The sequence below is a fragment of the Panthera uncia genome, assembly GCF_023721935.1.
Source record: "Panthera uncia isolate 11264 chromosome C1 unlocalized genomic scaffold, Puncia_PCG_1.0 HiC_scaffold_4, whole genome shotgun sequence".
Taxonomy (NCBI): Eukaryota; Metazoa; Chordata; class Mammalia; order Carnivora; family Felidae; genus Panthera; species Panthera uncia.
Window position 1 is genome coordinate 89,229,888 of NW_026057585.1, and position 22,975 is coordinate 89,252,862.

At 54.6% G+C, this 22,975-nt stretch overlaps 1 protein-coding gene and 1 long non-coding RNA gene across 4 annotated transcripts in view; one reads left to right on the forward strand and one right to left on the reverse strand.

Moving 5' to 3' along the window:
• Window positions 1-22,975, forward strand: part of ECE1 (endothelin converting enzyme 1) — a 111,996-nt gene that overhangs the window by 19,078 nt on the left and 69,943 nt on the right. The window lies entirely within an intron of this gene.
• On the reverse strand, window positions 9,419-11,558 carry LOC125913006 (uncharacterized). 3 transcript variants are annotated; one of them, XR_007454897.1, is made up of 4 exons: window positions 11,137-11,464; window positions 10,821-10,971; window positions 10,439-10,501; window positions 9,419-9,636 (listed from the first exon to the last, which is right to left on the reverse strand). It is a non-coding gene; the product is annotated as an uncharacterized LOC125913006 (long non-coding RNA). The 3 variants fall into 3 exon arrangements; XR_007454896.1 differs by lacking the exon at window positions 9,419-9,636 and adding an exon at window positions 11,481-11,558 and having other exon boundaries at window positions 10,031-10,501; window positions 11,137-11,268; XR_007454895.1 differs by lacking the exon at window positions 9,419-9,636 and having other exon boundaries at window positions 10,031-10,501.

The following is a 22,975-nucleotide window of genomic DNA, read 5'->3' on the forward strand; positions in this document are numbered from 1 at the left end:
GATCATGACGTGAGCCAAAGTCGGATGCTTAACCAACTGAGTCACTCAGGTGCCCCTGTTTTTGTCTTAAATAAGCATCTGATTTTGAAATGATTGCAGATGCACAGACAAGTTGCAAAGATGATAAGAATTCTCGTGTACCCCTCACCCAGTTTCCCCTAATGGGAACGTGTACTCGACCACAGTGCATCTGTCAGCGCTAGGCAACTGACAGGGGGACATCACAGTTCACTAAACCACACACTCTACTTGGATTTCCCCGGTTCTTACAGCGAGGTCCTTTCTCTCTTCCAGGATCCTGGCATCCAGGGCATCACAGGACATTTAGTTGACCAAGTTCTTTCAACATCATGCTTCCCTCCCTTCCTCTTCCTCCCACTCCTCACCCTTGCTGGCCTCTGTCGGCCACCTTTGCCTGGATTAGGTCAGAGCCTGCTTTCTGGCCTCCCGGCCTCCAGCCTGGGCCTCCAAGCTTTCCTCCTCAGCCATCTTTCTGAGACACATGGCTAGCCTGGTCACTGCCCTGCTTCAAACCCTTCCATTGCTCCCCATGACTCTGGGAGCGAGTCAGACTCCTTCATGGGAATTCTGGGGTGTTCGAAGCCCGATTCCGTGCCTGGGCCTTGCGTGTTTCTCTACCTCTTCTCTGGCCTTCCCCCAGCCTGTCCTCCCTGCTTCTCCCACACAGCCTGCTCAGCATTCCCACCTCCACCCCTTTGCCCTCTTTGTCAGTTTCCTGCCGTCAGGCTGTGAGCCCCACGAGTGTAGAGACCTTGCCTGGCTTGTTCGCCACTGTCCCTGTGGCACCTTGGACAGTGTCTGGCATGTGGTAGGCACCTGACAAATACCTGTGAGGAGGGCGTGGGGGCAGGTAAGCTCTTGATCAGATCATCTCAGACAAGCATGAAACTGCAGCAGTGACAAATGCCCTGAAGTCCTGGGGCTTGGGGGTGGGGTGGGGTGGGATTTGACCTCGTAAAGGTCAGAGGGGGCTTCTCTGCAGACGTGACACTCACTGTGATCTGAAGGAGAGGTGAGGTTGATTAGGTGGGAGGGGAGGAGCATTCCAGGCACAGGGAACAGTGTGTGCAAGGGCCCTGGGGCTTAAGGGATTGGAAAGGACGAAAGAAAAGCAGAGTCACTGGGGCCTGGGGTGGGGAGGCTGCAGATGTTGTGAAATGAGGCTCACCAGGGTGGCAAGGCCAGAGCCTGGGGTGCCTGTAGTTTTATGTTTAATTTTGGAGCAATAAGGGACCATTGAATGGGGTCAGAGAGTGAGAGAGCGTAGACAGAGAGAGAGATGGTGGGAAATAGAAGGAAAAGACAGGAAGAGAGGAAGAACTGTGACTTTGTCCCTGCATCCGAGCTGCATGACTCCACACACGTCGTGTCGTCTGCCTGAGCTTCGGGCTCCTGGTCTGTAAAGTGGGGGCAGCACCACCTACTTTGCAGGGTTGTTGGGTGGATGAAATGCCAGGCACGGAAAGCCCTTTACCGGAAAGCCCTTTACCCCGTCATGGTGCCTAGTCCAGCGTCTGATAAATATCAGGTCTCTGCCCTCCCTCTGTCACCCACCCCCACTTACAAGCAAGCTGTGACAGTCATTAAAAGGCCCTCGTTCACAGCTCAGCTGTCCTCTTTGCTCAGGGCTCTTCCTGGCTCTTCCCTTCTTCCCTCCTGTCTCAGGAGCCAGGTGGGTCTCAGGAGCCCAACCAGACCTGCCTCCTGCTCTAACCAACAAGACCCTGGGATCCCGACGGCCTGTTTCTCCCAGAGTGCTGCACGGACCAGTGAGCTATGGGAAAGCCAGCTGGTGTGGAAAGGTGGTTCTGATAACTCACGCGTCCGCCCCGCCCCGGCCACCTGTCCGCTTGCTCTGTGCTAGCAATGACCGCATTTCCCAAGGACCCTGCTGTAGATGCTCTGTCATTGTTACCCTGTTTAAGCCACAGGCAGACATACAAGGCACAAATCAGTGTCTGCTTTTCACGGATGAGGAAACTGAGGCCCAAAGAGATGACGTGATATCTCCAGGTTCCCGTAGCTTGTTGGTAGCAGAAATGGATTGAAAACTGGTCTGTGTAACTCAGAGACCCACCATCCTGCACTGCCCCCTGTTGGAGATCGTTGGAGATCAAGGACACTGGGATTAGCAACCAGTGTTTCTTTTTTAAAAACTTTTTTTAAATGTTTATTTATTTTTGAGAGAGAGAGGGGAGCATGAGCAGGGGAGGGACAGAGAGAGAGAGAGAGAGAGAGAGAGACAGAGGATCTGAAGCAGGCTCCATGCTGACCACCCTGAGCCCTATGTGGGGCTCGAACTCGTGAACTGCGCGATCACGACCTGAGCCGAAGTCGGAGGCTTACCTGACCGAGCCACCCAGGTGCCCCAGCAGCCAGTGTTTCTTAATGCAGGTGCTGTTGGCATTTTGAGAGAAGCAGTTTGTGTTATTTTGCAAGACTGTTGCACACACTGCGAGAATTTAACAACTGTGGCCCCTGGGATTAAATGCTCGTACTCCCCAGTCATCTAACAACCAAAAATGCTGCCATGTATATACCGAAACTCCTCAGAGGGGCAGAACTGCCTCAGATTGAGGCCCGCTGATAATCCAATAAAAGGTACGGTAACCTTAATACCAGCTAATATCGAGGGTTTCGTATGGGCTACGTGCTTAACCTACATACTTTCATTTAGTCTTGTCAGATATAGGTACCATTAATAGACCCATTTTACAGACGAGGAAATCGAGGGTCAGAAACAGGTTAAGTGATTTGCCCAAGATCACACATCTCATTAGCAGTAGGATTTGAACTTGTGCTTCTGTCTTAAAGAAAAGGCCCAGAGAAGGCAGATGCTTTACCAAAGGTCACACAGCAAGTGAGTATCAGGGATGAGATTTGAACTCAGGACTTGTAGAGCAGTGTTCTTTTCATTCTATACGAAGCTTAGAAGGACAGAGACGAGCCCCGCTGACTGGCTGCTGGCAAGAGGAGCCACTGGCCCGTGGATGAGGGAGGATTTCTGCCACCCTCGGCCTGGGCCCAGGCTCTGGGGACCTTGAAGTCTTGGGTCCACCACTGTCCCGTCCACCTAGACAGCTCTCTTGTATTTGCTTGCACCCCAGTTCCCTCATTCTTCTCTGTCCCTCTCTCACCCCTGACCTTGTGCCCTGGCCTGGGCCCATCACCTGCATCTCTGACCTCACTCCCCTCCGTCTCGGGAGCTGTCCTTATCTTTTGTGGGGTGGGACAGTGCAGAGGCTCAGGTGACAAAACTGGTGTGCCGAAGTGCTAGCTTGACACCAGCCATGGCCTGCAGGCTCAGGAAGTGTTGGCCGACTCTGAGCCCCCTTGTCCTTCCTGACTCTGTTCTCTGGCTGTCCCTCTGTCTGTCCTTCCTCTGATTCTCCTCACCGTCTCTAGCTGGCTCACCGTCTCCTCGCCTACCCAGCTGTTTAGGCCAGCCTCACTCCCAGGGCTCAACAGCACCACCTCCCGGTCTTGTGTGCCGACAGTTCGCACTGTCATTTTTGTCGCGAGGTCTGGAGCCTTGGAATGGGGCGCATGGGAGGAAGGTCCCTGGCATAGCCCCACTTTGAGCCCTTGGCCTGCCTTGTGCACTGGCCTGGTGAGAGAAGCTGACTGGCCTTCTGCCCTCACAGCGTCCTCTGGTGTTTCCATGGCACCCGTGCCGCCAGGATCCCCTGGCTTCTGCCAGGCAGAGGACCACCGAATTCCCCACAGGGTGCCCGCAGTCATGGAAAGGAAACGTCTGTTAGGAGGCCAGAAGTGGGCAGCACTGACCTGTCCCTAACCCTTACAGAGGGGAGCATTTCTCAGCTCAGCGAGGGTGTGGGGTCTTGTGGCTTCACCCCCACATACCCCTGCCCCCAGCCCGTCTCCCTCGAAGCCACCGTGAGACTTCACTCTGAGCCTTGGTTTCCTCATCTGTAAATGGAGATACGATACCCATCTCAGAAGTTGTCCGGCTGCGCAGGTGAGCCATGTGGGGGCAGTGGTCAGTGAGCCTGGGGAAGTGCCCTGGGAGCCTCAGGGAGGCGGGGACACAGGTCCAGACCAAGGAGAGCTAGCCAGGGACACAGCTCTGTTCCATTCGGACTCGGGAATCAGGCGGATCTACCCCTTTTGAGCAGAATGGTCTTGAGGAAGCGCCCTTCCCTCTCTAAGCCTCAGTTTCTCTTTCTCTAAAATGAAGATAATGCTTCCCGTGTGACAGGATTTCTAGGAAAACAGAATAAGAAAAGCCCGGTGCCTGGCCCAGTATACAGTAGGTGCTCATTAAGTGTTGATTACTGTTGAAGGCACTGACTGGCCACAGGGAAGGATATCTCCCGTGGTCAGCCCTGTCTGCCCAGGCATAGATCCCTAACAGACCCCCTTCGTGGGCAGGGCTGCTGGCGCCCCCGGGACTTGTGTCTCCCATGAGGGATTCCTCTTGTGTTACTCACACAAAGACTTCCCCAGGAAGGCCGAGCCCCTCTCTGTAAATGTCCCAGCCTGTTATCTGGCCTTCCCTGAAGGTCCTTATCGATTTCTGGTTTGTGTTAGGTTGTTTGTGTCGTGTCTTATCTCTCTCAGGAGACAGGGGCAGCCTGGTGAGTCAGAGTGGCCTGGGTTTGAGTCCCCAGCTCTGTCACTGATCGGCTGTGGGACGCCACCGGGCAAGTGATATCACCTCTCAGAACCTTGGTTTCCTCCTTTGTAAAGTGAGGATAATAATACCTCCTGCACAGGATGGTCACGAAAATGCCTGCCGGAACCTGGCACGGGACAGGTGATGCATCGCCGAGGGCTTCTCCAAGCCTTCTTCCCCTTCTCCAAACCGGGAGGCCCACAGCAGCAGCAGGCCCCTGTGCCCTCTGACCCAGGGCAGGAGAAGAACGTTGCCTGCGATCTGCCCCAGACATTGGGGTAGTGGTGGCAGCACAGCTGAGCCCCAGGCTGCTGGCAGCTCCCACTACTCCCGTGGCCTAGAGGAGGCTGGGACCTCAGGAAGAAGCGTCCCCACAATGGTGGAGGGGTGGAGGGAAGACACCAGTGAGGTTCCTGCAGGGACATGGGCGAGTGTGGAGGTCAAGGGCACAAGCTGTGGATCAGGCACACACTTCCTCCAGCTGCCAGGGGGCTGTGTGACCCCGTATACGTGACTCAACCTCTCTGAGCCTCAGTTCTCCACCTGAGAAATGGGACTAATGCACCCTATCTCCTAGGGTTGCTGTGTGACGTGATGAGATCATGCATGGAAAGTGCTTGGCACGATCTGGCCAGGAATTTCCTATTATTTATTTTTAAGACGTGCTCTCGGGGCCCACTGACTTTCTAGCTAAATTCCTGAATTACCCGTAAGACAGTAATCATTTTTTTCTTTTCTTTTCTTTTTTAATTGTTTTTAACGTTTATTTATTTTTGAGACAGAGAGAGACAGAGCATGAACGGGGGAGGGTCAAAGAGAGGGAGACACAGAATCTGAAACAGGCTCCAGGCTCTGAGCTGTCAGCACAGAGCCCGACGCGGGGCTCGAACTCACGGACCGTGAGATCATGACCTGAGCCGAAGTCGGCCGCTTAACCGACTGAGCCACCCAGGCGCCCCCAGTAATCATTTTTTAAGAGCTTAGTTTTTCAGTACCTTCCATGAGCCAGGCACTGTGCTTTGTGCCTTCCTCACACTACCCTGTTTAATTTTCACTGTCCCTGTTGTCCCCACTTTATAGGAAACCGAGCCTCTGAGAAGTGGGGTGACGTGCCCGAGCCAGGAGGAAGCCCGAGCTTCCCTGAGTGTTCTCTCACTTCGCCCCGGCTCTAGAGACAGCTGTGGACTGGCTTGGGGTATCTTGCCAGGTAGCAGCTGGACGCAGCAAGTCCCAAACACAATTCATGGGGAGAATCTATAAACAGAGGATCTGGAGTAGGGTGGAGGCCTGAGGAATGAAGACCAGCCTGGGAGGCAAGCGGTCTGCGGGAAGCTGGAGGCAGGAGCCGTGTGACTGTGGGTGTTTATTCAGCCTGTTCCAGGCAGGCAGGGGGCCCCGACTGGCCAATGTAAACATCCGGACTGCTTGTTGGCCTGGTGGGGGGCTGAGCAAGCCGGGGAACCAGCAACCAGGATCTCCTGGTGCCAGCCTGGTGCCAGGGGTACCGTGCTGGACAGACGGAGAGGCAGCATGCAGCCAGCATTTATTGAGCACCTAGTATGTGCCGGCTCATTTACACACATCTTATCACATCTTCACAACAGCCCTGTTTGGTCTGTCTTATTATTTGTACTTAGCTGATGAGGAAACTGAGACCCTGGAGTTGTATGGGCTCAGCTCCGTCAAAGCCTGCAAAATCTGATGGGCCGAGAAGGGGTGTGAAAGCGTAGCATGGGCAGTATTCCCCGTGCAGCCGCCTCTGCTGGGGGCACGCTTTCCACGCACACTGTTAGGATCCTGATTCACTTTCCCACGGAGACGCGTCCACCTGGTAGCTGTAATTACCTCCTTCATTGACTTTTGAGCACATCACGGTGTGTGGGACTGGCCGGGTGGAAGAGGCCATGGGGGGACCGGCCACATCACCCAGGGAAGGGGATTTTGCCGGTTCTAGTTATGCAGGCATGTGGAGCAGGTCTGATAGATTGGGGAGAACTTAGATATCATCCATCCATTTTGCAGATGGAGAAATGGAAGCCCACAGAAGGGAGAGGTTGGCTCTCAAAGATTCACTGAGTGGCTGAGACAGAGTCTCTGTTTCCAAGTCTGCAGGGAGGATACCCCTAGTCCAGGCTGCTCTTTATTTTTTTAAAATTTTTTTAAATATTTATTTGGAGACAGAGAGAGACAGAACATGAATGGGGGAGGGTCAGAGAGAGAGGGAGACACAGAATCCAAAACAGGCTCCAGGCTCTGAGCTGTCAGCACAGAGCCCGACACGGGGCTCGAACCTACAACCCGTGAGATCATGACCTGAGCTGAAGTCGGACACTTAACCGACTGAGCCACCCAGGCGCCCCGGGCTGCTCTTTATTAACGAGGGTGGGACCGGGTTAGGACGCAGCGGGGATGAAGTCAGTGTGTTATCCAGATGCATCACAATCTCAAATAAAATGTCACAGCCACTCGCCCCCCCCCCCCCCCCTTTGGCCCCCCTCGGGCCCCCCACATACCTCCCTGGACTCTCGGGAACTACGATAAACTCTTTCACGTGTGCCGGCAGGGTAGCCTCACTGGGTTCGCGTGCCTGAGGGCCTGTGTGAAGGATCCTTGCTCCTGTCTTCCTGCCGCTTTCTGCCCAGGTCCTGCCCTGCCCCCTACACGTGTCCCCTCACCCTACTTCATCTTGGAGTCCCAACAGGACTGCCATCTTAGGTTGTACCAAAATCGGGAGGAATCGTTTAAATACATAAATCTTTAAATATGTGTCTGGACACCTGGGATGTGCCACCGGACGCCTTTGAGCTGCACCTTTGGGACGCAGACCCTGTCCGCAGGTATCCTCCATCCCCACTCTTAGAAGGAGGTGGCACGGCGGCCCTGAGTTACAGTTTGAGGTTACATTCCGAGCCTGGATTTGAACCAGGAGACAGACGTCTGGGCTCCATGCTCTGGGCCGTACCTGCTGATACCTGGGACCTGTGAGAGTTACTCCAGAGGATTTATTTGGGTACAAGGTGGCTAAGACTCCTCCTTGAGAATGATGAGCGGGGTCTCAGGAGTGGCTGGGGAGGACTGGGCAGGGAGGAGGCCAGCTTTCCTGCCCAGCTCACAAAAGGGAGGGGTCCCCAGAAGCCCAGGAACAGTCTGAGAAGAGAGTGGGAAGTTAGAGGGAGTCCAGCCAGCCCAGGCCTGTGACTGTACGTATCCTGGTCAAGGGATCAAGGTTGGCCAATCCCCAGAGCCCCAGATGCGTCACCAGTTAAGAATCACTGAAGGCCGCTCTGGCCTCGAGACAAGTAAACCCTCCCCCCCGCCCCCCGCCCCCAGTCGGAAGCCTGTGGACTGATGCTTCTTCTCTGCCTGTTCATTTTAGGAGATACCCCCACCCCCACCCCCGCCAGCAAGAACAATAGCGGCTGTCATGTGCCAGGCCGCCCTACTGTGCACAGGCCCTTTACAAACACAACCTCAACAAACACAACTCTTCTCAGAAGAGTCCTGGGAGCTGTTACGATCCCCACTTCACAGAGGAGGAAACTGAGCTCATATAACAGCAAAGCACTGGTCTGGCTTTGAATCCCAGTCTGCCTGTCTCCAAAGCCCCATGCCTTCCTTCGGTGTGTGACACAGTATTTCAGACACATAAAAAGCACAGCGTTCAGTAAAAACAAACATTGGCCAACCAACCATCCAGTTTAAGAAATAAAACATTCCAAATGCAGTTTAATCCCCCAACATGTGCCTACCTGATCCCATTCCCTACCACCCTGTCTTCTAGAAGAAACTACTTCTGTGAACGACTGCCTTGCTACCTTGACTGGATGTTTCTGCCTCCCCAAATGGTACACAGTATTGCTCACGTGCTTTAAAACTTTGCATCGTTAGCAGGAAGCTGTGTTTCCTTCTGCAGCTGGCTCTTCCCTCTTCTGTCTGTGTTTGTGTGCAGTTCGCGTTCAGTGCTGACTAGTATTCCACTGCGTGCACCTGCCAGGGCTTATCCGGGCTGCTCTAGACAACCGTGGGGGTTGTTTCTCACTCACTACTTCTTTTCTTTTTCTTTAATGTTTATTTATCTATTTTTGAGAGAGAGAGAGAGCACGCAAGTGGGGAGGGGCAGAGAGACGGAGACACAAAATCCAAAGCAGGCTCTAGGCTCGACGCTATCAGCACAGAGCCCGATGCGGGACTCGAACCCACAAACTGCCTGGTCATGACCTGAGCTGAAGTTGGATACTTCACTGACTGAGCCGCCCAGGCACCCCTCTGGTTCACTATTTCGACGATGCTGTGGGGCTTCCTTGTCCATGTCTCTTGGTGACCACAGGAGAGTTTCCAAGGTGTATATGGGTTATTGATGTTAAGGAGTGGACAAGATCAGATAAGCCCCCCATATCATAGGACTCTTTGCTGAGAGAATTGGCCAACAATCTGAAGGGGGCCCTGCTCTGAAAATTAAAGGCCTCTTAAGAACTCTGTTTCGTTTGCTGCTGTGAACAGCACCATGAACAGTGCCTGGCACATAGTAGGTGTGCAGTCACGATCTGTCGAGTGAATGAGTGGACGTGTGGCCAGTGTGAGACGTGGTGATGATCTCAATAGCCCGCTCTGAGGATGTGAGGAGGGCTTCTTCCATTTGACAGCTGAGCTGACGAAGGCTTTGAAGAGGTGGAGTCCCCATAGTGCCACAGCCCGTTCCCAAGTTGGCCAACTCCAGAGCCTGTACTCTTTCCCCAGCCTAGTTCTCCCCTGGGGCTGCCCATGTACACAGAGAGCATATTCTCAGAGGCCAGGAATACAGAGCAAACAGGAGCTGCTTCTAATGGCTAGTCACCTGGATACAAATGTTTAGGGCTTTCGAAGTCATCCTGGAGGCTGGTCGAGTGAGGCAGGGCCAGCTGATTGTCACTTTGGTCTGAATGCCACCATGGGGTTGGTGGTGAGTGGCACCTCCCGTCTGGGGCCGATCCACGGGGGAACTGCAAAGGTTGGGACCGTGCTAGGCTTAGGATCCAGATGCATGTGGTGGGAGAGCCCCATCACGCAGGAGGCAGCCTGATCTGCCTGGAGCATGAGCAGAACTGCCTTCAAATCCCGGGCTTGCCACTTACTAGCTGTGTGACATTAGGTAAGTCTGTCAAGCTCTCTGAGCTTTATCATCTCCATCTGTTAAATAGGGATAGTGACTCTCTCTTGCAGAGCTATTGATAGTTTTAGAATTGAGTATAACAACCTTAGCACAGTGCCCACAAGGTTGTTATTAATTACAGTGTGGCGGGGGGGGGGGAGGGTATTTTAACTAGAGATACATACAGATCACTAAAGGTGCACACAGTTGGGACAGCTTAGGACACAGAGGAGGACTTCATGGAGGAGATGACATTTGGTCTGGGTTCTGAAGGGTGAGTAAGAGTTCTCCAAGCTAAGAAGTAAGTTATGGGTCAGGCAACCTCTGTATGTCCTGTATTAGACTTGGTGTTGAGAAGGGTGTCTTACAAACAAACAAATGCTAGTCAGTTTGATAGAGATACATGACCCTGTGAAGTTGGTGCAGGCCCGGTGCTGACTAAATAGACAAATTGAGAACCAGTGATGCCTGGGTCAGAGGAGCACGCCAAGACTATGGGCTGGCGCATTCGAGAAGTCTTCCTGGTGGGGGTGGAGGGTAAGAGTCAGATGGGAAAGGAACACACGACAGAGAGGGGTGCCTCACACTTGATTTCCTGGCTGGACTGGGTCAGGAAAGGGGTGTCCCCAGCCTGGCAGGGATGAAGGAGAGACCTCAAGGGTCCTGGGGGTGGTCCCGCTGCATCCCTGTCACCAAGGCTTGTGCTGTTCTCTCCCCTGGAAGAGAAGAAACGTTCCCAATTGTTAATTGTGCAGTTGCAAATTGGCTCCTGGGCTGGCTGACCAGGAGCCAAGCCCTAGGGTGAGGAGGAGAAGGAGGAGCTGGGCTGGACAACTATAGAGCCAGGAGTTCGGGGGGCCCAGGAGGGGGTTTGGGAATGCCGCTGGGTGCTGGTGACTGCCCCAGGCAGGGACGCCTCCCGGGCCAGGATTCCCACGCTGTGCCGCAGGATCCTGCGGTGCCTAAGAGCTGGGTAGACCTGGGTTTGAATGATGGCCTCTCGCCGGCTGTGTGGCCTGGGCCTGGTTACTTAACCTCTCTGTGTCTCCACGTCTCGCCTGTCATGCGGGGTAGTAGTTGGCACACAGGACCTTGGAATGAAGTCCTTGCTCACGAAGTGGTGTTCGTGGCTGCTGCTGTGGCTGCTGTTACTCGTTCGCAGCAGCGGGGCCTTCACTGCCGCCACCTGCATGACACAGGTCACACTCAGGTGGAACCCTGGGGTCATTCTGGCCACCCATACTGCCTCTTCAGGAGCCAGAACGCTGCTGTGCCCGTGCCCTTAGAAGGTGGTAGAACTCGAATTCCTGTGTGCCTTTGTCTTTTTGTGAGTTATCTCCTTATTTCTTACCAGCCAGCCCCACAAAGTAGGTTTGCATCCCCGTTGGGTAGGTGAGGAAACATGCTCAGAGAGGTGAAGCCACTCTCCCAGGATCACGCAGCAGTAAGTCACAGGGGTCCACAACCTTTGCTCTTCCCACTGCTAGATGGGGGGGGAGAGCTTGTGCCGCGGAATCGTGGCCTGCGCCTTCCTGCCCTTTAGTCACCCCTCCGCTCCCTTTCCTGTCGTGTCCCTGTCTCTGGTTCTCCGCCCCCTCCTCGGCTCCGCTCTGCGCCTGGGGACCACTCTGGGCCAAGGCTGCAGATGGGGCAGCATGTGTCCTCTTGAGCCAGTACAGCCCCTGCTCCCCCCACCGTCAGCAGGAGTCGGGCCTCCTCTCCCTGCTTGGCATTTCCTCCCAGGCTCCCCCCAGCCTCCCGGGCAAGCACGACACATGTGTGGTGAGGGGGGGTAATGGGGACCAGATGCGAGGCCGAGCCTGGGGTGGGCTTTGTGAGGCGGACATTCCTGGTCACTGAGGCAACGCCAGCTCGGTAGCATCTGGTTTGGCAAGAGTCCACCCTGATTGGCCGGGGCTGCGTGGGGGCGTCACCCTCCCACGAGGCCTGGGCAGTGTGGCAGGTGGGGACCAGCACTTCCTGCTGAGACAGGATTTCAAAGTCCGGGAGGGAATAGCGGGGGGCAGAGCGGCGGAGGGAAAACAACAGGGGGTTCAGCGGCAGACAGGCTTGGCGTCTGGCCTTGGCTCTGCCAGTGGTGGCACCCACCCCACGGATGTGCGCCAGAATCCAGCAAAGAGCAGTACCGAGTGCCTCGGGCTTTCGCTCTTTCTCCTGCCACACGTGAGAGCGGTGTTCTTGGTGTCCCGTTCTCCTGATAAACTGAGGCACAGGGTGGTCGTGCCACTTGCCCAGGTCAGACACGTAGGAGGAGGCAGAGCTGGGATCCGAACCCCGGGCCTCCTGGGTCCCGAGTCCACCGCTCTCCTGCTGCCATGCCGTCCTGCCTCCCCGTGAGGGTGACGACGTACAGGGAAAGGGCCGCGCCACCTGGCGATGCTGGCTTGCCCCAGAAGCCCGTGTCGTATGGGCCTGCCGAACGGAGGCGCGGATGGGCGCCGGGAACGCCCCTGCACGTGCGGTGAGGGGAGCTGCCGGGCTTGTGACCCTCTGGGTCCTGCAGGCGGGCAGCCGGCCGCCCACTGTGGCCCTGAGAGGGGCAGGGAGCCCCACTCTGAAAGCCGTGGCCCCCATCCCTCCAGGCCCTACCGCACGCCGCACACTTGGTCCACGTTCTCTTACTCCTCACAACCACCCGCTTGACCATAGTATCGTGTGTCTTCGCAAGAAGCTGGTTGGAACATCGGTCCAACTCACCGCAAAGCTGGAGTCCTTTCCCACGGGTGCGCCAGCTTCCTGAGGGATGGGTTCCGGTGTCCTTGTCACAGGTTTTTGTTTTTTTTTTTTTTTTTAAAAGATGATTTAGACGATTGCAGGCAGAGGATCCGGGTGGGATCAAAAGATCCTGGTTGGCCCTGTGGGCAACTGCCTCTTCTCCTTGTGTCTTTTCTTCCTCATTTTTTTTTTTTTTTTTTTTTAGTGTTTATTTATTTTTGAGAGAGAGAGTGTGAGCGGGTTAGGGGCAGAGAGAGGGGGAGACACAGAATCCGAAGCAGGCTCCAGGTTCTGAGCCGTCAGCACAGAGTCCGACGCGGGGCTCGAACCCACAGACCACCTGGGCTCAAGTCGGATGCTCGACCAACTGAGCCACCCAGATGACCCTCATCTTCCTCTTTTGTTGAAAGCGGTTTACCTTCAAGGGGGCAGAGCTGAATGCCGGGAGGCCAGGGTAACTAGAGCCGTGGCCCTTTAAGACTGCCTGGTCCAGCGGGTGGGACAGCCACGTACCCAGTCCCAGGTCATCCGGCAGCATGGTGGGATCTGGTGGGGGTGTGCAGGGTGCCATGGGAGCACAGGGCAAGGAATTTGCAGAGCCAGGGTGCCAGGGCCACAGCATGGACACAGATGGTGTCTGTCTAGCTGCTCTTCCCTCTCCTCCTGCTAACGGCGGCCCCTTTGGGAGTAGTCAGTGCCAATCATAGGGCCTTGCCTCTTGCTTCTTCACCAGGAGGACACATGAGCCAGGCCTGGCCAATCAGACTTGTTCCCTAGGACTGTGTTTCAACACAGGGAGAAAGAAGGGTTCTCTTCTCTAGAAGAGAGGTTCTAGAAGAGGGTTCTCTTCTCTAGAGAAGAGATCAGGTGAGCCTGCCCGATCTCAACTCAGGAGGTGAGAATGAGGGTAACACACCAAGGGGGGGGGAGGGGAGAGAACCCACCAGCATCATCTGAGCTCCTGGGTCTCTTCCTGTCTCAGGCATGAGCCTCCCTCCTTTTCAGGCAGTGCAAGTCAAGGTGTTTGCTTTGATACAAAACCCAGTTCTTTCTGGATTTCTGTCACTTACAAGGCTGAGGGTCTTGACCAAGGAGGCTTCACAGAGGAGGTGACATTTGAACTAGGTGTTGGAGGGGTTTTGGGAGACAAACAGCAGTGGCAAGGTTTTGCCAGGCAAAGGAAGCTTGGGGGAAAGACGTGATCATGACCTGTCTAGGGGGTGGCAGATGATGATGCCTGGGCAGATGTTAAAGGGCCTCATGTGCAGAGCTTGGATGCATTGATCCATCCATCCACCCATCCATGCATCCATCCATCCATCAATCCATCAATCCATCCATGCAGCTAACCAGTCCGGTACTGTGTATCAGGCACCGCTGTGAGCACTTCACAAAGAACAAATTTCATCCTCCTAACAACCCAGTGAGGTAGGTACTGTTATTTCCCCAATTTACAGGTGAGAAAATGGAGGCACAGAGAGGTTGAGTAACTTGCTCAAAGTTGTGTCGTGGGTAAACAACGGAGCCAGAATTTGAACCCAAGCAGTTTAGCTCTAGAGTTTATCTTCTTAACCACAGAGCAGGGGTGACCACCCCTGACTCCGGCCCAGAGTTCTTTCTGTGGAACTTCTGTGCCTTGCGCCCCAGTGGGGACGGACACATGCCCATGCCCAACCCGTGGGAGCCCCGGTGTAGCTGGATGATGAACAGGGGAAGCCAGGAGGGTCCTGTGGATTCTCTCACAGGCGGTAGGGTGCTCCCCTGGCCCATTTCCAGTCCCGGCTAGCCAGGAGCTAGGGCCAGGCTCCTGCTGGGCACTCCCTGTCCTGCAGTTTCCAGAAACAGTGAATGACAGGCTCCAGCTGGGTCTGGCTAAGCCCTCGGCAGGAGGTCGATAACATGAAGGAGCTCTGGCTTCCAGCCCAGGTACTGGAGAGTTTTAAAGCCGTTTCTGACAGGGGAGGCCCTGGGTGGCAGGAAGGGGAGTCCTGGGTATTGTCAGCATCAGTCCGTGGCCCCTGCTTGCCTCAGGCTCAAGCACCTCCCACGTGCCAAGGGCTCCCCTTCTATTTAACGGAGGCAGGGAGTACCAACCCCATTTTACAAACGAGGAGTTTGGGGCTCAGTGAGTCTAAGTGACTTGCCCAGGGTTGCACAGCCGCATTTCCTAGATCCATGTGACAGGCTCTGGACAGCCTCACTCCTGCCTCTTCAGCCTCATCCCTGACCTAGGGATTCTGGAACACACACCAGAGCTCAGGTCTTCTGGCCCTTCCCACAGGACACCTTTCCTCATCTTATCTCCAATTTACAGAAGGAATTTTCCCCAGTGAGAGTGTTTTTCCATTCCTCCAAGGGAGGAGTCCAGCAGCCCCTGGGAATCCTACACGAGTGGTCTCTGGGGTGAGAGACTAAGGGGACTAAGGCTTCTGATTATGCCCCCCTTTCTGGCCCTGGCAGGATATGGGAGAGAGGAGGCCAGTCTTGAGAGCCTTCATAAACGCTTGTAAAAAGAAACCACTGAGGAAGGAGGCACTTCAGCCGGGGGCAAAGGAAACACCATTTAGGTTGTGCCTCAAAAGAAAAAGATGAGGCCTCTGTGACTAGAGCAGGGAACAGGGTTCTCCAGGTGGAGGAGACCACGTAAGCAAAGGCCCGGAGTTAGAGAAGTAGAAGGCACACTCTAGGGGAAGGGTGGCGGTTCCCATGTGGGTGGGAGGAGCTGGGTGATGGTTCTGTGCGGGAGTGGGGCAGGCAGATTTCTAGAGGTCACCCGTTCTGAACCCTCTGGGAGGAACCAGAAGGGATGTGACCCATCGGGGTCTTGGGAAACCAGTGAGCCAGCCTCCTCCTCTCTTTTGAACCAAGATCTTTCTCCCACATCTCTGCCCCACAAGGATGCTCACGGCAGGCCCAGGCTCCCAAGTGGGCGGGGGCCTCTCCCCTGGGCCCACAAAGGCTTATCTGTCCCTTCCCATTTCCTGTCTGGAACGGCAGCCCCCCCTCCCCCAAAGGGGGCACCACCATCGAGGCAGGGCTGGGCTGGGCTGGTGAGGCAGAGCTCCCGGCCCCAAGTTGTTTTCATCAGTGGGTCAAAGAATGCCACACTCTGTTCTAGAACTGGAACCCCAGAGCTGGTGGCGACAGTGACCAGAATGGCTCCTGGGGTGCAACGAAAGGTGCCCCCATGCTCCCAACATCCTCATGTCAGTGGGCACAACGATGATGTTTGAATGCCATCTTTTATGTTTGAACAGCCACTGCGGGTGACACTTTCCACACAGTGTCTCAGTGGCCACTCCTGTCAACGCTGCAAGGAAGCTGCTACTATCTTCATGGTGTGGAGGGGGAAACTGAGGCTCCAAGAGGTGGCATGACTGGCTCAGGGTCACAGTTCCCGAACAGCTAAGCTGGATGTGTCCCACTTCAAAATCTGTGTTTCCACCCATGACATGGAGATCCTGACTCCCACCCCTCGGAGTTGCTGTGAAGAGAAAAGCGAATTAAGGGGAGTGAACCCCCATGAGGAGAGATAAAGCGCGGCAGCCAGTGTCGCACGACCCTGGCTGTGGAAGCGTGGACAGGAGTCCTGAGCAGCAGGTGGCCCAGGAGCTGACACCCCGGACCTAGAAGGGAGAGGGTCTGGATGCAGGGACGCAACGGGCCGTCAGCTGCCCTTGGCCATTCTAGGCCCAGGCAGGCTCAGTCCTCACTACACGGCCCTTAGCATTCATGGCGAAGGCATGCAGGGCTTTGGAAGGAGCACTGGACTGAGGGTCCAGAGGCCTGGCTTCTGGTCCTGGCCGTACCCCTGATTCAGCTTACTCAGGGGGCTTCCTCTTGGGGCCTCGGTTAGTTCATCTGTAGGATAGGACAGGATGGGGTTCGGACAAGGCTCACTTCCCTCCAACCACACTGCCCTTGTTTCTGCTCCTTGCACACAATGCTTGGTGCTGTCTCTGGGGCTTTGCTCTTGCTGTTCCCTCCGCCTGAAGTGCCCTTCTCCCAGCTGACACCTGTCATTCTGCTTTCAGTCTACATGTCACCTGCTCACAGAGGCCTTCCCTGACCCCTCCCCAGGAGTTCACTACCACGCCACCCTGCTGTATGTTATGACCCAGCGAGGCAGTCGGTCACCGCCTCTGCAGTGAGGCATTCAGGATACTGCGTAGGGTTAGGGACTCTAGAGTCGGATCGCCTGTGTTCAAATCTCAAGCGCCACCACTTAGAGCCACACGATCTTGGCCATAACCTCTCTGTGCCTCAGTTTCGTCACCTATAAAATGGGGTCATTAATAATACATATTATTATTTTTGTTAAGATGAAATAAGAAATGCATTAAAAATTAGCACTTGTAGAGCTTGGCACACAGTAAGCACTCAATAAACGCTAGACGCTGTTATTATAACTCTTAGCAACATTGTTTAGCGTTGGTCTCACCAATTAAAATCCACGCTCCTGACAAGGACTTTGTCTTGTTCAATGGTGTGCATGAAGCACGGAGCTCATTCCCTGGCACACAGTAGGTGCTGAATAAAGATTTGCTGAATAAGCAAACAGGTAGATGGGCACTGACATCCCCCACTTCTGGCAGCTCCCGTGTGGATGGAGAGGGGGACAGATGGGTGCTGGGAAGACGGACCTCAGCCAGCACCTTGCTCAGGGCCCAGCCAGCCCTCTCCGCTCCCAACAAAACCCATGGTGGGCCCCATCCTGGCCTGCCCTGATAGGGGTCCGCACCCTGAGGATAGTGGAGTCTCTCTAGGGATCCAGGCAGCTCCTGTCTCAGCCACCGTGACCACAGCAGTGTCGGTGGGTGTCTGATGCTGTTTCTCAGCTCGAGTTCTGGCAGCCAGGCGTGGGGGCTAACGTAGATTTTTCCCTATGCTCAGCAGTCCTCCCTCCTGAGCCCGCAGAGTTGGGCCCAGCCTGTTTTCTTGATCACTGCCACCCCCTCCCCCAGGTTCAAAAGCTACTCTCACAAACAGAAACACCCCAGCGGCCCCTCCCATCACTCCCACGCCTCCCACCTGTTCTAGACTCCAGAATGGGCCTGCTGGCACATCAGTTCTCCCGCAGGCCCCTGGTCCTCTGAGCGGCCGTGAGGACACTGGTTTTACGTGCCCAGGTCTGGGAGGGAGATAGTGCTGTGCCAGCGTCTCTGCACAAGGCTCACAGGGGCTCACAGGGGAGATTTGCTGGAGGCCCCACAGTCGTCAAGGACCAGAGTCCTGGGTTTCAAACCCGGGCCTCACTGTTTGCTTCTTCTGCCTTCATTCGTTCATCCAACTCATGTTTACTGAGCACCTAACTCTGTGTCGTTTGCTGTGAGGCTGTGATCACGGTGCCCACCCTGGCGGGTGATCCGGAAGTTACTGCAGCTTTGTAACTAGTGCGTACCCCAGTGCTGTTCAATAGAACTTTCTGCGATAGGGAAGTGTTCCGTGTCTGTGCCGTCCATCAACCACGCATGGCTGTTGAGCCCTTGAAACGTGGCTGGTGCAGGGGCACGTGGGTGGCTCCGTCCGTTAAGCGTCCAACTTCAGCTCAGGTCCTGACCTCACCGCTCCCGAGTTCGAGCCCGGCGTCGGGCTCTGTGCTGACAGCTCGGAGCCTGGAGCCTGCTTCGGATTCTGTGTCTCCATCTGTCTCTGCCCTTCCCCTGCTCATGCTCTGTCTCTCTCCCTCTCAAAAATAAATAAACATTAAAAGAAAAAAGAAAGAAATGTGGCTGGTGCAAATGAGGAATTGAATTTTTTACTTTAATTTTATTTTAATTGACTTTAGTTTCAGTGCCGCATGTGGCTTGCTGGCTTCTGTGTTGCACGTCACGGGTCTGTGTGCAGTTCTTTGAAGATCAGTCATGGCCTTAGACCATAGGTCTCCAGCTCCAATATGAGCAGGGGAACCCACTTGTCTTCCTGGGGGCACCTTAGGCTGTGTCTTCTTTGGCGTGTTTCAGTATATTAAATTCACGGGTGTTCTCTTTACACCACAAAGGAATCACTCACCGTTTGCTTTGAAACATGAGACCCTCCTGCCCCATCTTTCCGTTTTCGCTTTTTTCTTCTTATCACGGTGTAAGTTTCATAGAGTGAAAGGCACAGACCGGAAGCAAACAGTTTGATGAGTTTTGACAAAGGTAGACACCCGTGAAAACACAGTGGGCTCGAGATACGGGACATTTCCAGAGCATTCCATTCCCCCAGAAAGTTCCCTCCTGCCTCTTTCCAGTAAGTCCTGTCCTCAGAGGCAACGGTTATATTCTAACGTCTGTCACCATAGATTTGTTTTGCCCTGTTTAAGCCTCACGTAAGGTATTTTACCACCTTTTTTTTTTTTTTTTAATTTTTAACATTTTATTTATTTTTTTGAGAGAGAGAAAGACAGAGTACGAGCAGCGGGGCGGGGGAAACACAGAGAGAGAGGGAAACACAGAATCCGAAGCAGGTTCCAGGCTCCGAGCTGTCAGCACAGAGCCCGATGCAGGGCTCGAACTCACAAACCGAGAGATCATGACCTGAGCCCAAGTCGGACACTTAACCAAGTGAGCCACCCAGGCACCCCGGTATTTTCCCACTTTTGACTAAGACAAGGGTACAAGAAATTCTTCTCTTTCTCTTCGTTACAAAAAACAGAGCACTAGCATGATGACAAGGGGCAGCTGACCCCGGGCCACATTGCAGAGGAGCCAGGAAGGGGTGGGGTGGGAGGGCTGTGGTGTCCCGGAGACTCGTGGCCTGTGCCAAGGGGGCAGCCACTCCTCCGCTCCAGGGGAAAGCTGAAAATACTGATTGTCATGTAAAGTCTCCTAAATGTTGATATTTCAAAACCTTGTACTGCACCGCAGGCCGAATAATTCACATCTGTGGGCCAGACCTGTGGGCTTCCCGTGTGTGAGTCCTGCCTCGGGCTAATCAGCATGTTAGTAATAGTAATAGCTGATATTTGTTAAGTGATTCCTTTGTTTGAGGTCCTGTCCTAAGTGCTTGATGTTATTAAGTCATCTAACCCCCCTAACAATTTATTAATAAATCCATTTTACAGATGAGTAAGCTGCACCATAGGGAGGGATTAAGGGACCTGCCCAGGGTTACAGAGAGTGAGGACTTGGCTGGGCTTTGACCCCTGGCTGATTCCCAAGTCTGCGCTCCTCACCACCGCCCACATTCCCCTCGGGAGGCAGGGTGCAGGGGAGAGGCCAGCAGGGGCGGGCACACCACTTGGGGTGCAGCGTCGCTAGCCACCCTGGACAGGCAGTGAGAGTGCACCTCGGCCCCGCCTGCCAGGACTGCCCTGGCACGGGCAGTTTTCAAGTTCAGACACCTTGGCTGTCAGTTGGTGGAGTCCCGATTTCAGGAAGTGCCGGGAAAGCAGCCAGGGGCGGGGTTGGGAAGACAGAAGGCTGGCTGCCCCTTGATGAGGCTGTCAGGGAGCGCTGGGCAAGTGGGGGCAGAAGTAGCAGGAACCCGGCAGGGGGAGAGCCCGGGCTCGGGGTGGGGGTGGGCAGGGGAGAAGGGAAGAATCAGCCAGGGGAGCCTACGGCCAGGCCAGGCTCCTGCCGCCCTGGGGAGCTGGTGGCAGGAGCATCCTGGACGGTGCACCCATGCCCCCCCCCCGCCCCGCCCCCGCCCTGGCCTCCTTTCTGCACATCATCGTCCAGACAAGCCTATCACTTGGGGAAGGAAGATAAGAATCATCAGGCAAAACAGTGCTGCGTTTCCATCATCCCCTCCCACCTTGGGCGGGGGGGGGGGGGGGGGGGGGGGTTGGGAGCGGTGCACAAGAGGAACCTGAGGCCCAGAGGGCACAGCCAGGAGCCAAACCCGGACTGGCTTCTTTCTACTCCAGTGCTCTTTGTGCTCCGTTTGGTCCTGTCCCTCAGGACTTGGTGTGGTGGGGAAAGAGGGTCTGTGGTCCCTGGCAGGCAAGTGTCCCAGAAGCTTGACGGGAAGGGCAGGGACAGGCCAGACCCTCCTGTCTGTTGTGTGTGTCACTGAACCAGGCTGGCATGAAGTAAGTGATAAATAAGCATTTGCCATTGTTTTTGTTTGTTTGTTTTTTCCCAATTTGATCTTCACACCCACCTTTGAGATATGTATTCTTTTTCTTTTTAATGGTTATTTCTGAGACAGAGAGAGAGCGCGCGCGCGCGCGCACACACACACACACACACACACACACACACACACACACACGTGGGGGAGGGGCAGCGAGAGAGGGAGAGAGAATCTAAAGCAGGCTCTGCCCTAACAGCAGAGAGCCCGACGCGGGCCTCGACCCCACAAACCGAGAGATCATGACCTGAGCCAAAGTCGGACACTTAACCGACTGAGCCACCCAGGTGCCCCAAGGTATGTGTTCTTATCTTATGTCCCCCATTTTACCAGTGAGAAAGCCAGGCTCAGAGAGGCAGAAAGTCATTGGCAGGAGTAAATGAGTGATGTATGTAGGGTGCTTCACATCATTCTGGTGCACAGCAAAGGGCTGTGGGCCATGGGCCAGAGCAGGGATGAGGTGGCAGGACTGGCTAAGGAGGACCTCTCGGAGGAGGTGACATGGCCCAGCCTCTCGGGCTGCTGGTTCTCCTCTGGGTAAGGTGGTTTCCTGCATAAGACGTGCTGGTTGGGTGTCCTCACTCTGAGAATGCCGCCTCCCACCAGAGCAGCAAGTCACATGGGCTGATACCCCAGGCCTTCACAAGCCTTCTGGCAGGCTCCACACCAAGGGAGACCTCTGGGCCTGGCTCCACATCCCGTGCATTGTGAAGGGGCAGCCTGGCCTTGGGGCGGTCACGTCACTTCTCTGAGCCTCAGTTTCCTCATCTGTCAAATGGGGACAGTGCTACCCACCACGCAGAGCTGTGGTGGGGGCCTGGCATATGTTAGGTACTCAGCAAACAGGTACCGCGGAACCGCTGGGAAACAGCTATTGAATCGAACTGGACTTTTAAAGTCAAAGGACAGACAAATCCCCAGTCTAGCTTGATCCGTGCTTGAGCACAGAACCAAAACCTGCCAACTGCTGCGTCTGAAGCTGCGTGCTTCAGAGGATCAGGAGTCCCTCACCCTTCTTCAGCTGTGTCTACACTGGATGAGGGCGCTAGCGAGCAAGTTTGTCTTTAGTTATTCCTCAGACTCAAGAGCTGCCAACACTTGCTGAGCACTTGCTGTTTGCCAGGCACTATGCTAAGGCCCTTATGTTGTCATTTGACACAGGAGGAAACAGGCTCAGTATCTGAACCCTGGGGACTCAGCCAGTACGTGGTGGAGTTGAGACTTGACCCTGTGCAGCCTGGCTCCAGACTCTGTGCTCCTAGGAAGAGAAAATAATCTACTAGAAATCAGCAAAAAGGGTCAATTTGGGGCAGTCTTTCACAATTGCAAAGGCTTTACATGTGCATGATTCAGTTCTGGCCTGATGTCACCAGATGACAATGGTGTTATCACTTCGTGTCTTCCAGTTGACGACAGTGAGGCCCAGACAGGTGCTGTGACCTGCTGGAGGCCACATGGCTGGGCTGGAATGTGGGTCCAGGGCTGTTTCCCTTCTTCTTCTTCTTCTTTTTTTTTAAGATTTTATTTTTAAGTGATCTCTACACCGAACGTGGGGCTCAAACTCACAACCCCGAGATCAAGAGTTGAAGAGTCACATGCTCCACTCAGGCGCCCCTTCCCCTTGTCTCCCAGCCTCCACTGGGGGAGACAGCTATCGGCTTGAATGGTGGCAGGCGGCAGGTCCCTGTGAGCTCCACTGTGGGCACGTCCCAGCCTGCCCCACGGCCCCCATGCGCCCACCCCGCGGGGCAAACACCACCCGAGCCCCAGGCCACCACTTCCTGTATCCACATCATCTTCGATCTCAGAGCTTTAGAGCCAGTAGTTCTCAGAAAGAAATATAAATGAGTGATTTTCAAAATCCACCCCGTGGAGCCCTTGAGGAAGCCGGTTTGGGGTCAAGATACGGGATCATTGAACGTAAGTGGCAACTCCGCTTAGATCTCTTTTGTAGTTTGGGTTGGGTTGCCATGGCAACCTTTTAATTAATTTATTTTAAGTTCATGTCTTTATTTTGAGAGAGAAAGAGAGTGTGCCTGTGTGCATGGGCACATGGGGAGAGGAGCAGAGAGGGAGAGGGAGAGAGAGAATCCCAAGCAGGCTCCGCACTGTCAGCGCAGAGCCTGATGCAGGGCTCCAACTCGTGAACCATGAGATCATGACCTGAGCCAAAATCAAGTCGAATGCCTAACCGACTGAGCCACCCCGACACCTGGCAATGTTAACTCTTCAAAATAAAGGGCTCTATGGGGTTAAAAATATATGTGCTTGCGAACCACCGTTCTAATCTGGCAAACTGCCTCCCCATTTTACAGGTGGAAAAACTGACTTCAAAGCCCATGCTTTCCCCATAGGTAATAAAAATATTCAGGCACTGTTCTAGGTTTTTTAGCTTG